Below are 15,306 nucleotides of genomic sequence, written 5' to 3'. Positions count from 1 at the left end.
TTGGCCGCAATTAGTTGTAAACAACATTCTAACAATATCATTGATTATAAATATCTGTATTAATTCTCAGAGGATAAAAAATTGCAGGAAAAATAACGTATTTTGCTTGCGGTGCAGCAGTTTATCTCTAACTTCTAGTTTCTGAAGATGAATGTTTTCTGACATTCAGAGAAAAAAAAATTGATTTTCAAGGAACCGTCATTGATTTTTAGGAACCTATCTATCATTTCTAGGAATCCATCACCAACTTTCAGTGATAGAAATCACTGATGATCAGAATTAATTTAGTCAGTGTTCAATATATTCCAAAAAACCAGTGACATGTTCCTGAAAATCAAAATGTTTTTTCTCTCTAAACAACAAGGAGCTTGAGAGACTTTGATGAACGATCATATTTTATCAGTTGCCATTGAGATATCAGAAAAAAAATCCACATAAGGATCAGGAATAGCCATCCTAAATCATCAATGGCGTGATGTCAGTTAAATCCACCATTAAACTCCTATGATGATACGAAAAACGATGGGTGGAAACGATTGCCAGTTGAACTCGTTAAACTCCAGTAGTATCAGATAGAGTGGTCAGTTCGTTAGCTCGTGTAAGTTACTATATATAAATTTTCGTTTCATGCTTCAACACTTGGTGTATAGCCACGCGTAACGGATGATGACACGTGCACACCCTCGGCCATTTGAGGATTCACAGCGGCGTAACATTGAATGCCATGTTACCGATGTCGAACATGGAGGTCGAGAGTTTTATTGCGTTGAGGATGATATAGTAACTAAATGTACATAATATTGGTAACGTAAGGTGAAAAGGGCGTAATTATCAGGACATCGAATTTTCAAAACGAAAAGGATACACAGGATACAAGGTAGAAGGGTGTATCTTCAGACTCATCACGTCATTTAATTTCCATAATTTTTTTTCTTTGTGCACATTTTCGTTTGGAGTATGATTGATGCCGTTTATTAAAGACCCAACAGCTGAGGCCAATTACAGGATCAAATCTCTTCATTCTGAACAGCATGGTTTAGGTTATGTAGGGCACTGATAGGCTGGTATTGCCTGTCGATTTCATTTTTTCTTTTTTGGTATGAATATTCTGTCACAATCCACGAAAAACTTATGGATTAATAAGAATAAATTATTGCCCTGATGAAGGACACCTTGTGTGTCCGAAACGTTGACAGAAATGGAAATCTTGTGGGATCTTCTGTTTTTTATAAATTCGAGTGATTAATAAAATCGTTTTAATGATCGTTAATGGCTGAGAAGTTGGAGTTTTCTGGAGGGATCAAATCATTATCCAAACCTGACATACAAAAAAATTTACTCAAGATTGGGCCAGTATTGGGTGTCGAGCTGCCGAGCCTTGGGTGCCGATCCTTATCGGCCTTGGCCCAGCCTCGGCTAGTTATTGGTTTGCACCCGTGACCCACCCAATACTTATTTTTAATAATACTTGAAAAAATTAAGTGATACATCATTTTTTTATAATTTAATTCACATTCTTCGGGGGATCCTTCTTAAAAAAAACCGATATCTGCTGATAATAATGAGTGAAAAGTTGGACTCGTCGGGATTCGATCCGGGAACCTTCGGGCTGCTAGTCCTTGAATTTACCCATTCGGTCACCATAGAGTTGTTAGTTACGAAGAAGTTTATCGGCCATATGAATGAAATATTGTATTCTTATTTGATTCTTCAGTTTTCTTTAATTATGAAACTCAATACAGATATGGTAGACAGCCTATTTATTAATAATCAATAAATAATGAGTTTACAGCGTTCCCAAGAATGGAAGTGAGTGAATTGTGTTCATCAATATGGAAAATGAAAATCTTTTTTCCTAGATAGTTTGTAGAAATCGGGATTTTTTCATCCTCCTAATCATTTTCCCCGTTTAACCGTTATCATAATTTGACCTTTATAAGCGTTTGACCCTTAAGGTCTCTAGTTTGAACCTTATATGGGCCTTATGATGGTTTGACCCTTTGCATCTGTTTACACATTTTCCTGTATGATCCATTAGACCCCTATGATCATTCGACCTTTTATAAAAGCCTCCGACCCTTAAAAGAAGTTTTGCTATTACCCCTATTTGACCCTTATGACCCTCGTGACCCTTGTGAGTGTATGGCCCGTTGGATTATTGGGCAAGTCCTTCTACCTTTACAAAATCCATTTCACGAGGAAAAGTGGCACCTACAACCTTTCAACCTCGCTTTCAACATGATTATACTGGAAGTTGCACTTTTCTTCGCGAGTGAAGACGAAATCTTTCAATGTTTTTCTATTCAGGACACCTTTCTCATATCCTTGACACTCGCAATCCACTTCCGGCGACAATGAGCCGGAGGTCGATAAGTGCCAGCTGAAGCGCCATTTTTAATAATCTGCTCTAATAACATTAATTGAGATTGGTTAGAGTCCTTGATGAGTAATCTGGAAAAAACTGTTGTTTTATAGCTTGAGAAAATACATCGGTGCAAAACTTGCTTATTTAATGAAGAAGTTTCAGCAAAAAACATTTTCTACACAGAAAATGTATCGTCGAAGTGTCAATCACAGACTTCCGTCATGCAATTCAATAAGTCATACCGGTTTTTAAATTTATTTCACTTATTTCGATTGACTCTGCCATGTAACTCAGCAATCGGACAGCCGATTCGTCACACCGGTGGAGAGGTTATGATGGTTCATCTATTCTCTCAACTTATTCTTTAGTAAAAATACCGTTACACAGAGGTACAAAATATAATATAAAAGTGATGTATGCACTTGGAGGGTAAAAATATATTGTCTCATATCCCTTCTATGTACGGAGTGTTTGAATTACTTAGGATAACGCATGGCTCTTAAATCAAATACTCAATGGTGGATTCTCCCAACCTCTTCCGCCATGGGAATTCAGTTACCTTGTTGGTCGTGTCAATGGGCGTTGAGGGAGTAGAAGGTATTTGTGTAATTGACGGGCCCTTTTTTCGTGAACTCCAAATATTGGGACTATCTCTTCAAAATTAATATATCATCGAAACCTGGTCACTGTTAATGCATTTGAAACTCTTTGAGACAACTTACAAACCAGTGGGACACTGCTCTTGTATTGCATATAATAAAACTAAGACTTAAGACTTAAGACTTTCAGAAGGCTAAAATTGAGATTTTCAAGTCTCAATTTGAGACTTCCGAAAGTTTGAATTTAAGATCTTTGAAATTTCTCGGTGCGTTTAAGGATGTTTAGCCAAAACCCACATTATTCACCACAATTTTGATATTGTCTCATATGCCAGGTTCATATTTGAGCCAGACGTTAGTAATAATTTTAATCCTTCCATCGGGGCATCCTAGTGAGAAATTAATGTCTGAAAATCACTTCATGTAACATTACGCTTAGGGAAGAAACGTGACCGTGTGAACTTTAATCGAGATGTTGTATGGGTTAGACACTCAAGATATTAAAAAAAAACCACAACCCATTTACTTTAGACTACGGAGAATCTATCGCCGGCGAGAGCAAGTAGGGGGCCGGGCTACATAGGCGTGATATCTTCGATTGATTTTCGAATTGCTCTAAAAAAAATTTGACCGCCATTACGAGTCGAGCAACGCGACAACACCGCACAACAGCTGATCGAGGTCGGTAAAGTCAGTGACGATAATTCAGTGCTGGAAACATATCGTCGCTCTAAAGGTAAAGGGGCGTAAGTGCCAGGAAACAGTGTTTCCAAAGTGAAAGAGGCGTATGTCCCAAATTGATGGTTTTTATGCTTTTCATACAATTTCTGAACAAAAACCTATCAACGAAAATATCTCTAATAAACAGGCGTAATGACCAGATTTTAATGGGACAGGAGCGTATCTCCACACTTACGCATCTTTCATTTTAATCAATAAATCACACTTACGCCCCTTTAGTGTTATGTATGAGGCACTTTCCATGACGTATTTATTTTTGAGTTAAAATGAGGGGCGTATGTCCCCCTTACGCCTCTCTCCTATTATAAACGCAATTCTCTTCATAAATTACTCCGGGCTCCTCATCCTGGAAGATATTCACAAAATAGTAGTCAATTCTACCTTGAATCTATTCTGTTTCTCTACTCCTTCGGAGCGTGCCCAGAAAAGGTTTCGGGTTGAAACATCTAATTTTCGATGTTGTTCGAGATTCTTTTTTTAAATGAACAAAGGGTTGAAACGGGTAAAATTTGATTTCTATGATGTGTACATTCACGAGAAGACGGGAATCCAGTGGACAATGGAGTAATCATAATACATTTCGAGACTTTCCAATGAAAGGGAAAAATACTTATTTTTCTCAGTATCATTTGAATTTCTGCTATGTACGGGAGTTACGCCTCTTTGTGATTATGATTTTTTAGNTTTTTCTCAGTATCATTTGAATTTTTGCTATGTACGGGAGTTACGCCTCTTTGTGATTATGATTTTTTAGGATGGATAAAAAATTTGATGAATGACTAAAAACAAAGGGGCGTAAGTGCTCGACTTACGCCCCTTTATTATTAATTTTCCTTCACGTAAATTAGAATATTATCAGTAAGGATAACAGTAAAGGGGCGTAAGTACCGGACATACGCCTTCTTAGTGTTTACTGATTGGACTTACGTCCACTTGGCGTAAAAAAAATTGACGAAAAACCTAAGATATAGACAGAAAACTCCATTTCCGAAGAAAAAAAAACATACGCCCCTTTGGTATCGAAAAAAAAAATCGAAAAATAATGGCACTTACGCCCCTTTACTTTTAGAGCGACGATATGTAGACGTATAACACACACAAACATTCATCTCACTGTTACAACCCCACTACTAGCCGAAGTATGCGATGTTGCCCGATCAAAATTCGACTGTTACCACCGCAGTCACAAGTCTTTCATCATTTATTAACATTTTCTTTAATTATTATTTTTGAGACCGGAAAAATACACCATAACACTTCTAATTTGATGAGAAAAATAATTTTTGTCATTAGGCCCGATAAACCGCGATTCTAACCTCGCATCGCTCGGTTAGATCGCGGTTTTCGGGCCCAACAACATAAAATATCGTATGTTACACGGCGATAAAAGCATTATCTGACGAATATGATTATAATCCGAGCCGAAGGCGAGTATCCCACGTATTCCACATTCGCCAGATAATACTTTTATCGCCTTATGACATAAGATACTAGTAACATGAATGATTTATTTAGTCAACTTTATTTTATATTTTCGACTTAGTTGTCCACTCGATAGGTTAAACATCCTTAACAATTCCGGCTCCTGGCAAATAGTTATTTTCACCACAAGGTCCACAAAGTATTTTCTGACAAATGTGGCTCTGTAGGTCGAGCCGAAGGCGAGGCCTATAATCACATTCGTCAGAAAATTCTTTTGGACCGTGTGATGAATGCAATTTTTCGTTAGAAGGCCCGTAAACCGCGATCTAACCGAGCGAAGCGAGCGGAGTTAGTGGTTTCTAAAAAAAAAAAAAAAGAAATTCTAAGAGAATTAGAATTTAGAGAGAAAAAATTTCCGCTTCGCCCAGCCGGCGAAGCGAGGTTAGAATCGCGGTTTACCGGGTCTTCTGACGAAAAGAGTATCTTTCGGGACTTATAGCCGGGAGACATATGGATTTGAGTAGATATTCGGTAGAATGGAGGCAGCCCATTGGCCCATGAAACCGCAGGATACATAATTGCCAGAAGGCGTGCAGTAATCAGTGTTGTATTACGTTCTTTGACGGTTAGAAAAGACACGCTCGTAAAACTCTTAAGTACCACCACGACCCGACGCGACACACGTCGTTAAGATCTGGATAAATTTACGGGAACCGAGGGCGTTAACAACCACCCACTGCGCTCCTACAAATTGTACAGAAAATTTTTCGAAATTTCGTCCCCCGAAAATCCACAAACACTCGTGATGAATGAGTTATTTATATCCATGATAGGGCAATCAAACCTCTCAACAGATCGTTCATCTCGAATGTTTATACGTATTACTTGCCGATGATGCAGTCAGGATTGATTCATGGAGATGTATTCAACTGTGGACATGCCTGGATTCCGTATCCGCTTTTTTTATTGAAAAAAAAAGGAAGAGGAAAAAATTGTTCGGTAGTGTGGAGATTTCTTTTTTCTCTCGCACATATAATGGATTCTTGATTGCTGGCGCCGATTAAAGGCCCGATCGAGAGGATGCACGAAGTGGTGTGTCGTTTTCTTCGATATCAGAAAGGTCGTCTCTATGTTACACGCGTGAATGTACGAGACATTTACTTTATTAACCGATTTTATCGTCGAGGTAGAGAAAATTATCATATCAAAGGAGATTTATGCAGTGTTTATTATGAGCGTGCATCAATTAGAAGGAAAAATTTTTCTCAACATTTTCGATTTTTTCGTCTTCTATGGAAATGATGTCGACCTGCAGTTAAATTCCAAGAATAAATTATTATGCCTTTTTGGCCTCCGAGTGGAAGCCCTGTACTTGACCAATTTTTTGATTTTCTAATTTTGATTGCAAATGATCGAGAATGTTATGAAACGTGAAGAAATGATGCGCCTATCCGTATTGCTCAGGATCGGTTGAGAAAAAAAAATTTTTCTTTTTTTATTATGCAAATATTTGATACCAACAAGTACTTTCAAGAGAAATTTTCAAAATTCTACCGTAGAAGCACCGCTAAAAAATCCAAATCATTTCCTACCGAATTCTTAAAATATTTCGACCCCAGAATTTAAGATTCTTCAAATTTCCAGTTGATCCATAATTGAATGGAGTGCTAAATATATGTTCGTTATACATTTCCACATCTATTGCGACCGTTTCGATATCAGAAAAATATTTTCATCAGTTATTATTGGCTATTTTATCAGCCTATGGGCGCGTTTAGCGAGACTTCGACAACGTCGCACAACGGGCAATTTCATTTAACATGGGAAAAAATTGCCCGTCTGTTAGCAATAATTTTTTTTCTTCAGGAATTGTGGATATAAATAATTTTAAAAAATATTATAATTTTCTAGATATTTGAATTGACGCATTCCAATTTTTTAGGATTTTTCCGCTCAGCCAGTCAATGGAAAACAAAATCGATCTTCTGCGGCGTTTCTCTCCTATGGTGACCAAACTAGGGTTAATTAAGCCTGGTCAACGACTGGCAACCAACGCTGGGCCGAGATCGTCGCCCAGACCTGGCCGGATGTTATCATCCCAGGTTTCAACCAAGTCCGGCACGGTCCTGGTTGAGGAACGGGCCCCGAAGTTCGGCAGCCCGGCCACCGGGCTTGGACCAAGCTCGGCCCGTTCGTTTTTTCCTACGTGTGAATAACGCAAAAAAAACGGTCACATGTCTTCTATCGTATAGGTTCGAACCCCAGCTTGTGTGAGGATTATCTTCTCTCGATGTAAATTCTAATCACTTTGTAATTACTCATTAATCTTCTTGCATTCATACCTCATCCGGCTTCGCCCTGATAATTGTATATTCATCACTAGCCTATGGGAATATTATTTCAGAAATTGAGTGCAGGCAAGATCTTCCGGTGTGATCAATGCTTGATGCACAGCGAAAGGGATTACAACCCCTTTTCTTCCTGGAAAATTTAGTCTGTATTCTTAGCGATTAGTCTGATAACAGTTTGCGTTGTGAAATTTCAGTTTACACGGTGGTATTCGTTGAACCACTGGATCATTTCTAGCTCGTCCTTGAACGCCACCTCTGTACCATGCACTTGTACCCTAACCTCTTTATCGATGTAAAATTGTGTTTTCTCAGGTTTTGCTTCCGGGATGAATTCTCATCCGTTGAATTATCGAGTAGATCTTCTCGTTGAGTATTGCATGGGCAGTCGGATAGAGTAACCAGACCAATAGATAGACACCGACCAAAAAATAGACGATTTTAACTTTTTTAGTATTCTATAAAAAATATAATAGAAATTGTATTACAAATTTCCATTTTTGATGATGAAACTAATGTATAATAACACGATGATTTTCTCATTTTTTATTGATGAACATTTTGAACGTAAAAACAAGTGGGAAATTGCTCTTGTGCATCATATGATATAATTATTTTTGCTAATAAATTATCAATATGATTCCGAATGGTTATTTTGCACATAATTTCCTTCCATCATGTATAATTCATTGTTTATTTCATTTTATTAAATTGAATAAGATTTCTTTTCAAGTAATTTTGGAAGATTTTCTACTTAGTTGAATGTTCACGTGTGAAAAAATCCTATAGGATTTTCTATAGGATATACTATAGGATTTCCTATAGGATTTCCTATAGAATTCACGATAGGGTTTTCTATAGAAAGTAACACACACAATTAAGACTCGAAACCAATCGGTCACAAGGGTCAGGATTAGGGTCATAAATCTAATAGGAAATTCTATAGGGAATCTGATAGGAAATCCTGTGGGAAATCCTATCAGGAAAATCCTATAGGAAATGTTCGAATTCTCCATAGGATTTCCTGTAGGAAATCCTATAGCATTTTTTCATACGTGTTATCATCATCATTATTCTTATTATTATTCTTTTCTTCTATACAACCGATTGTCTTTTTTACGGGTGTATCTCTCCCCTCAGCCCTTCGATGAAATGTTGATAGAAAAATTTTATTTATGCATACTTGAATGAATTTGAAACGTCGCATTTGAAAAAACCATCAGAAAGCTCACTTTCAGGGAAATTCATGGAAAATTAAAAATTTTCCACAATCATCATAAAAATCAAATCAACCAATATAGCTATCGTAATCATCTTTTAACTTCGAGTTAATGGCATTAAAACAAACATTTTGAGTGATGATTGAATTCGTTTGAAACATGATATTCAAAGATATCCCCGTAATTCCGATCTTCAAAAAATATATTTTTTTGGCAGATTTTCATATATATCAAAATAACGATTATTGCTATCGCCTTCATCTTCGAGCTTAGTCAAAAGGACGTCCAACCAATTTTTTTAAGCCACAATTTAATCAATTCAGAACATTTTTTTGAGTTATCGTGGGACAACCGATTTTCGAAAAAATTCGAAAATTAAAAATACTAATCGATGAATTAAAATTCAATAAATTGTTACTGATAGGCGTCAACAATACCTACATTTAAAAGAAAAAGATTCGATTCCATCCATTGATTAGCGAATAACTGGGTCGATACAACACAAAAAATGCAAAACTTAAATTTGAACGATTATTTTGCTTCCGAATGGAGATGAATGAAAAATTGACATCAAACGTTTGCTCATCATACGAGACAGCTAGTTTCCATGCTGTTTGATATCGACGACTCCCCATGAATACCTCGCGGTACTCATTACAGTCAGAAAGGAACAGTGACTCGGATAACGTGTAATAACTTGGCTTCTTGGTGGATCGGTACGATGCTATATTTAGATACAGCCAGTGCTCAGTGTCTCTGGATGTAAAACATGATTCTCTGCTTGACCAAGCGCGACGACTTCATTTTTTTCTTTCTCTTCACTTCAACCTTTTTTATCACCTCTTATTTTCTCCTGCCTTTCCTTCCCATCCACCCATCTTATTGGCGTAATATACCTGTATATATTGGCATTTTCCTCACTATTTGCTTATTGAGACTTCTACGACTGCATTACTTTCCTTACGATGATTTCTGACGACTCGAATGCACAATTTATATAATGTGACAGCCCCTTTCGGTTTATTATGGATGTAAATAAATTTTTAGCGGAAAGATTGCCCGTCGAAAAATTTGGTCTTCTGTCAACTCGGTATTTGGTCTTGTTCAATGCTACATTTGGTCGGTTTTTTTATGTAAAGTGAGAGAAAGTGGAAAATATTTTATTTATAAACAACTAAATCATTCATCCGTAAATGATCAGATGGGGAGATTTCGTCATCCACTTAAGGGGAAACGGAACCCCTGTGTCTATATGAACTTTTTGAATTGTTTTCTCTTACAATTATTCATTTTTATCTATGAAATTACTTTATTGACTCGATCACTTAAGGTATTTATGGGAGGGTGGGCCTGTAGATAGTGAGACGGAGGGAAATCTATTGTTCTCTCGCAGAAAACCAATCGCCGAACAAAATACACGACATTTCAACCACAAATTTTCAATCTGTTTCGACCATTTTTCTATTCGAAATATTTTTTTAATAACTTTTCAATTTTTTCCCACATATTCAAGCCTTCTTTTTTTTCTAGGTTGTCTTTTGGATAATTGGAAAATAATTAATATAGATAGAAAAAGTGACAACGTCGTGCCGTTCGAGCGGCAAGTTGGCAGCTCTGATTCACTCAGTTGTTATGCTCCTTCCCATAGCGAAATGTACCATCACAACTCCATTCGTATTTGCCGCGCTTACCCCTCCACGATTCCTAACCTCGACGTTGTCGCTATTCCAAATTGCGCACGCAGAATTCCTATTTATCATGAGTTTTTTATTAATTATCCCTTCTAAACAATTTTCCTAGGCCACTTGGATTTTTTTTTATGTTCCTCTATGGAAACTTCACCCAAGTGTGAAATTTCAGGAAAATGATGACTTTTTTTCCATTTTTAATATTTTTTTTCCGAATTCGCATAAGAGGCCGTGTTAACATGTATTTTTTAGTAAAATTCCGGTTTCACCCACTCTCCTAGGCTATCTGGGAGTTTGCATAGAAGTTGTGAAAGAATAAAAAAATGTATAAAAAAATCATCAATTTCTTGACTTTTTTTCGCCCCCCTCTGACCACGCCATAAATAGCTTAATCCATAAGGTCATAATACGCAACTTACTGCACGCAAAAGAAAGCAAAAAGTCGCACTTTTGACGTAGCCGTGACTTAAAAATAAAATTAAATAGGATATTTGAACTCCTGAGGCCCAAATCAGTTATCCTGACCCAAAAAATTAGAAATTTCGGATTTGACGAATACACTGCTTCCATTCAGAATCATTCCACTCCTCGATTACTTGACTTGTTTGGTGATTTTTTTCCAACTTTTTTCTCGATGCACTGGACACTGTTGGAAAAAAATGAAATTTCATGGACAGTTGACTACCAATTTTCAGGACAGTGACACTGAATGCGCTTTAGGGCAAAAAATCATGAAATTTCAGGTTTCACTGAAAATTCAGTAAAATTCCAGAATTTTAACGGGCGTAAAGACAGTTCGTTAATTTATTTGAATTTCCAATCTAATATGAATATTCAGTGTCAAATTGCATTGAATTGTCACTGAAATCTGAAATTTTCTGAATTTGTTTTCCCTAAATCGCATTCTGTGTCTCTGTCCTGAAAATTCAAGAATATATTTACCAAAATTTTCTGGTTTTCTATCCATTTTGAGGGAAAAATGGAACAGAAATTTACAGTTCTCTTTGATTTTTCCACGAAATTCTGAATTCTCAATGACAAGATTTCTTGAAAATTTCGTTCTTGAAGTTTTCTTGAAAATTGGAACACGATAAAAATTTCTGGAATTTGGCACGGAAAATTCAGACAAAAATTTTTAACAGTGCATGTAATATTCAGATCGCGAATCGATCATCCCTGGATGAATCAAGCTAAAAATCGACCAAATTTTTAAACTCGGATTGGCCAATTTCATTGGCGATTTCTCTGCAAATTCATGGTTCAGTGAAGTTGAGTCTAATATTACTATTATAATGGCATAAATTCAGGTTTTCCTTCTCACCAAATGATGAAAGAGGCAGGATATAACTATTCGAACGGTGGAATGAGCGATGACTCCTGGGGGTCCCTGAAGTATACAGCTTCGAGAAAACGCATGTAGAAGACATGGGGAATTCGTACTGAGCGTATATACCCGTTAAAGCGGCTCCCAACGGGTTTATCGAATCCGGTTGGTGAGTATCTGATGCTGAGTCTTCTCGTACTTTTCATTTTTATTAATTTTTTTAATGATGAAAAATATAGCCATCTCCTTAGTTCTAATAATAATTATCGAACCAAGTGCGTAGTCGTACGAGTCCCGATAGGGATCTGTCTTGTGCTAAAATAAGATCGGGCTGAGTTAAATCTGTATAATCCACTTTAGGACAAATTAATCGAACGGACGTTGCGACCTGCATCACTTCAGGTATGACAAATAGAATGATGAAGGTGAAATGAAGAATTCAAAGTTGTTTTCATCAATTTATTAAAGACTGTCCATCCTTGATTGGGCATGGAATTCATAGTATCAATTTTTGTAGTCAGGATGTAGTCATTCGGAATCAATATAGTCGTTTCGGATCGGTTCATGCTCTTCGCACAGTCTCTGATCTATTTTTTCATTGACTGAGAGAAAAAATTGTCTCCCTGAAAACGTTGAATTTCGAAAATTTTTAAAGATAATATATTTTAACCCTAGATTGGTCACCTTATGAGGGAAACCCCACCACGCGTCGTTTTCCTTCAATTACAATGAACTGCCTGACCGGAAAAATGCAAAAAAATTGATTTTGTCAATTGAAGTGTCTAAAAAATTATAGTAGTTTTTAAACAACATATTTTCCGAAATTCCTAAAGAAAACAAATTATTTCGGACAGATGAATTATTTTGTCCCAAGTTAAGGAACTTCCGCAGTAAATTTTGGGACTATGGAGTGGGGGAAAATATCAAAGGTGCCGACACTCCGCTGCATCCTTGGAAAAAAAAATGAAATGACGAAAAGTTCACGTGTCTATTGAAATATCGTCGTTTAGGTTTCTTTATACTTATTATTCATGATTTATCAATTCCAAATGATTTTTATTCCATAATATTATTTATCGGAATTTTTTAACAAATAAAAGTTTTCATGAGATTTGACAACCACGCATTTTTGTGTGACGCAATTGCTATTCTTGTCTCCCGATAAAATCCTATACTGTACTACAGAATCTATAGTATGTGCTTTGGCTGAGTTCGCACGATGGCCACCGTCGCGCGCACTCTAACCTCCCTCAACGTTGCCATGTTCAGCCATCAGTTTACTCTAATGTAACTAAAATCCCAAACTATGCCATACATTTTCAATAATTACCAATAATCCCTGTGGTTCCTGAAATATATACGGTTCTATTCGTGAAGCGTTTGGATTTTTATTCCTTTGTCGATTATTTTTTTGTGATTTTTGAAAAAGTGGTGCCATAAGACTCTGTGTTAATGACACATTTTTCATATTTTCTCCTCAACAATCTACGTGGTTCAGCGTATTAAGACTTCAGGAGGATATTTGTAATCACTCAAAGAATATATTCTCAAAATGTCAGATCAGCAGTCCATTTCCTTTTACTCCCACATACTTACTGCGGAAATTCCTTAAATGAAATTGCCCATGACGCGCCGTTGCCGGAAACTCGCTAAACGCGTCCGGGCAGTGTAGAGTGAATTCGGCAACGCTAAAGCCTAAACACGGCGGGGAATCCCCGCGGAGGTGACCAGAGTCGCAGGGTCGCGTTTGGTGACCAGGCTAGGGTTAAAGATTATTAGATGCACGAGAATTTTTCTGGTGCTACACAATAATTTGTTTTAACGTGCGGTTTGTGACTCGCGTATGGTGCTTCGTAAATTAATTTTTCTAGAATTTTTTTCTTCTTGCGCACTACGAATGAAAAAATGTATTCTTTGTCTCACGGTTGCGTTTGGTTCCAAATAAAAATTGCTGAAATATCATTTTGGTCTTCGACCAAATGATGATATCCGGCAATACCTACATTGCATAGCCATTTTTCTTCGTGCTCCGTTGAAACGCTTTAGCCGACATTATTATGTACATTTCATAGAAATTTTCATTACAGTTTCACTGAAATTCCAAGGAATTTTGTAATTGAAAATTAAAATTATTAGAGAAAAATCAACGGAAACTATAAATTTAAGTTAAATTATTCCATGAACGCCAACAGAAATGGAGAAAATTCAGGTAAACAAATTGTTGAATTTTCAAGTAATTGAACATTTAGTGTACCATTGTAAGATGTAAATTGTGCGTGACATCAAATACCGTCCTCCGCTTGGCCAATATTAAGATGGAATAAATAATCAAATAAATATGTATTATCCAATAATTTTCCATTAATTCGTCCGTAAACTCCACCACATCCCTTTTTCAGCAATAGCTTCCATTTTCCCGGCGACTCCACTTTATGTCGTACAAGCGATGCGAATTACGAGTCATTCTCATTTAATCGCACTGCCGCTCACTCGTTGGGCGTTAAGATGTTTACACATAAAACTCGCTGTTCCCCGTACAGACGTAAATTAGATTCTCCTAATGCGGATTATGGCAGACTGAACATTCAGAAATAGCCGAAGAAATCATTCAGGTGCACTAACTGATACTTAATTAATTGATGCACGTATTATCGTTTGATTAATCGAGGTGGTATTTTTCTCACCGCATTTGCTTTCGACAATTTCCATTTGCTAATCTACCATTGGCTTGTCTCCTCTCGCTCTCACTCTCCAATGGCTATATACCCACTATCACAGTACAGCTCCGCCAGTAACACTGGTGCAAAGGGGAGGGGAGGGATATACCCTAACCATTGCTATCGCATCATCTCATGGCTGCTGGCTTAACGAGCATTTGCAAGTAAATTGGCTCGATGTATCCCTCTCGTTGCCGCTGGTTGGGGCGCCTTTTGCAATTGCTCGCTTCAACTCCTGGTGATCACTGGGAAACGGGCTGTACCGGTGACACGGGAAATACGTCGGGTATCAATGCCAAGTGTCATGAATCTTTTTCGTTGGACGTTTAACTGATTGTCAATGTGTTTTGAAAAATAGACTCTTCATTTTATGCCGTGTGAGAATTACCAGTACACGGAAAGAAATTTTTTGTAATACCTGCCTCAAAAGTTCAATTTTCGAAACCGTTTAGTGTGTGTAAAGTGGTTGTTTTACGCACAATGTGCGTAAAGTTCACTTTACGCACGACCTCTGAACTTTACGCACACTGTGCACAAAAGCAATCACTTTACCCCCACTACGATTCCGAACCGTGAACTCGGCAGGTATTACAAAAAATAGGATGTGTTACGCGTGCGTGCGAAAAAGTGGTTCTTTACGCACTTGTAACACAATATACTATTATAGAAAAATTCTAGTATGAGTATTGGAAAAAATTACAATCCACCGGCTGTGAAAAATTCTAGTGCTGTTAAGGTAGCTCTACCCTTCGGCCGGGCTACGCTGTACTTTTGGATATTTTAAATTTTTAAATTATTCAACTAAATTGCATGGAAAAAATTTGAAAAAATTCATCCCCAGCCAGTATTATCTAAATTAAATTTCGCAAAATACTGATATTT

This window comes from Diachasma alloeum, unplaced genomic scaffold (genome assembly GCF_001412515.2).
Source record: "Diachasma alloeum isolate Michigan unplaced genomic scaffold, Dall2.0 Dall_scaffold_00210, whole genome shotgun sequence".
NCBI lineage: Eukaryota > Metazoa > Arthropoda > Insecta > Hymenoptera > Braconidae > Diachasma > Diachasma alloeum.
Note: the sequence above shows the minus strand (reverse complement) of the source record.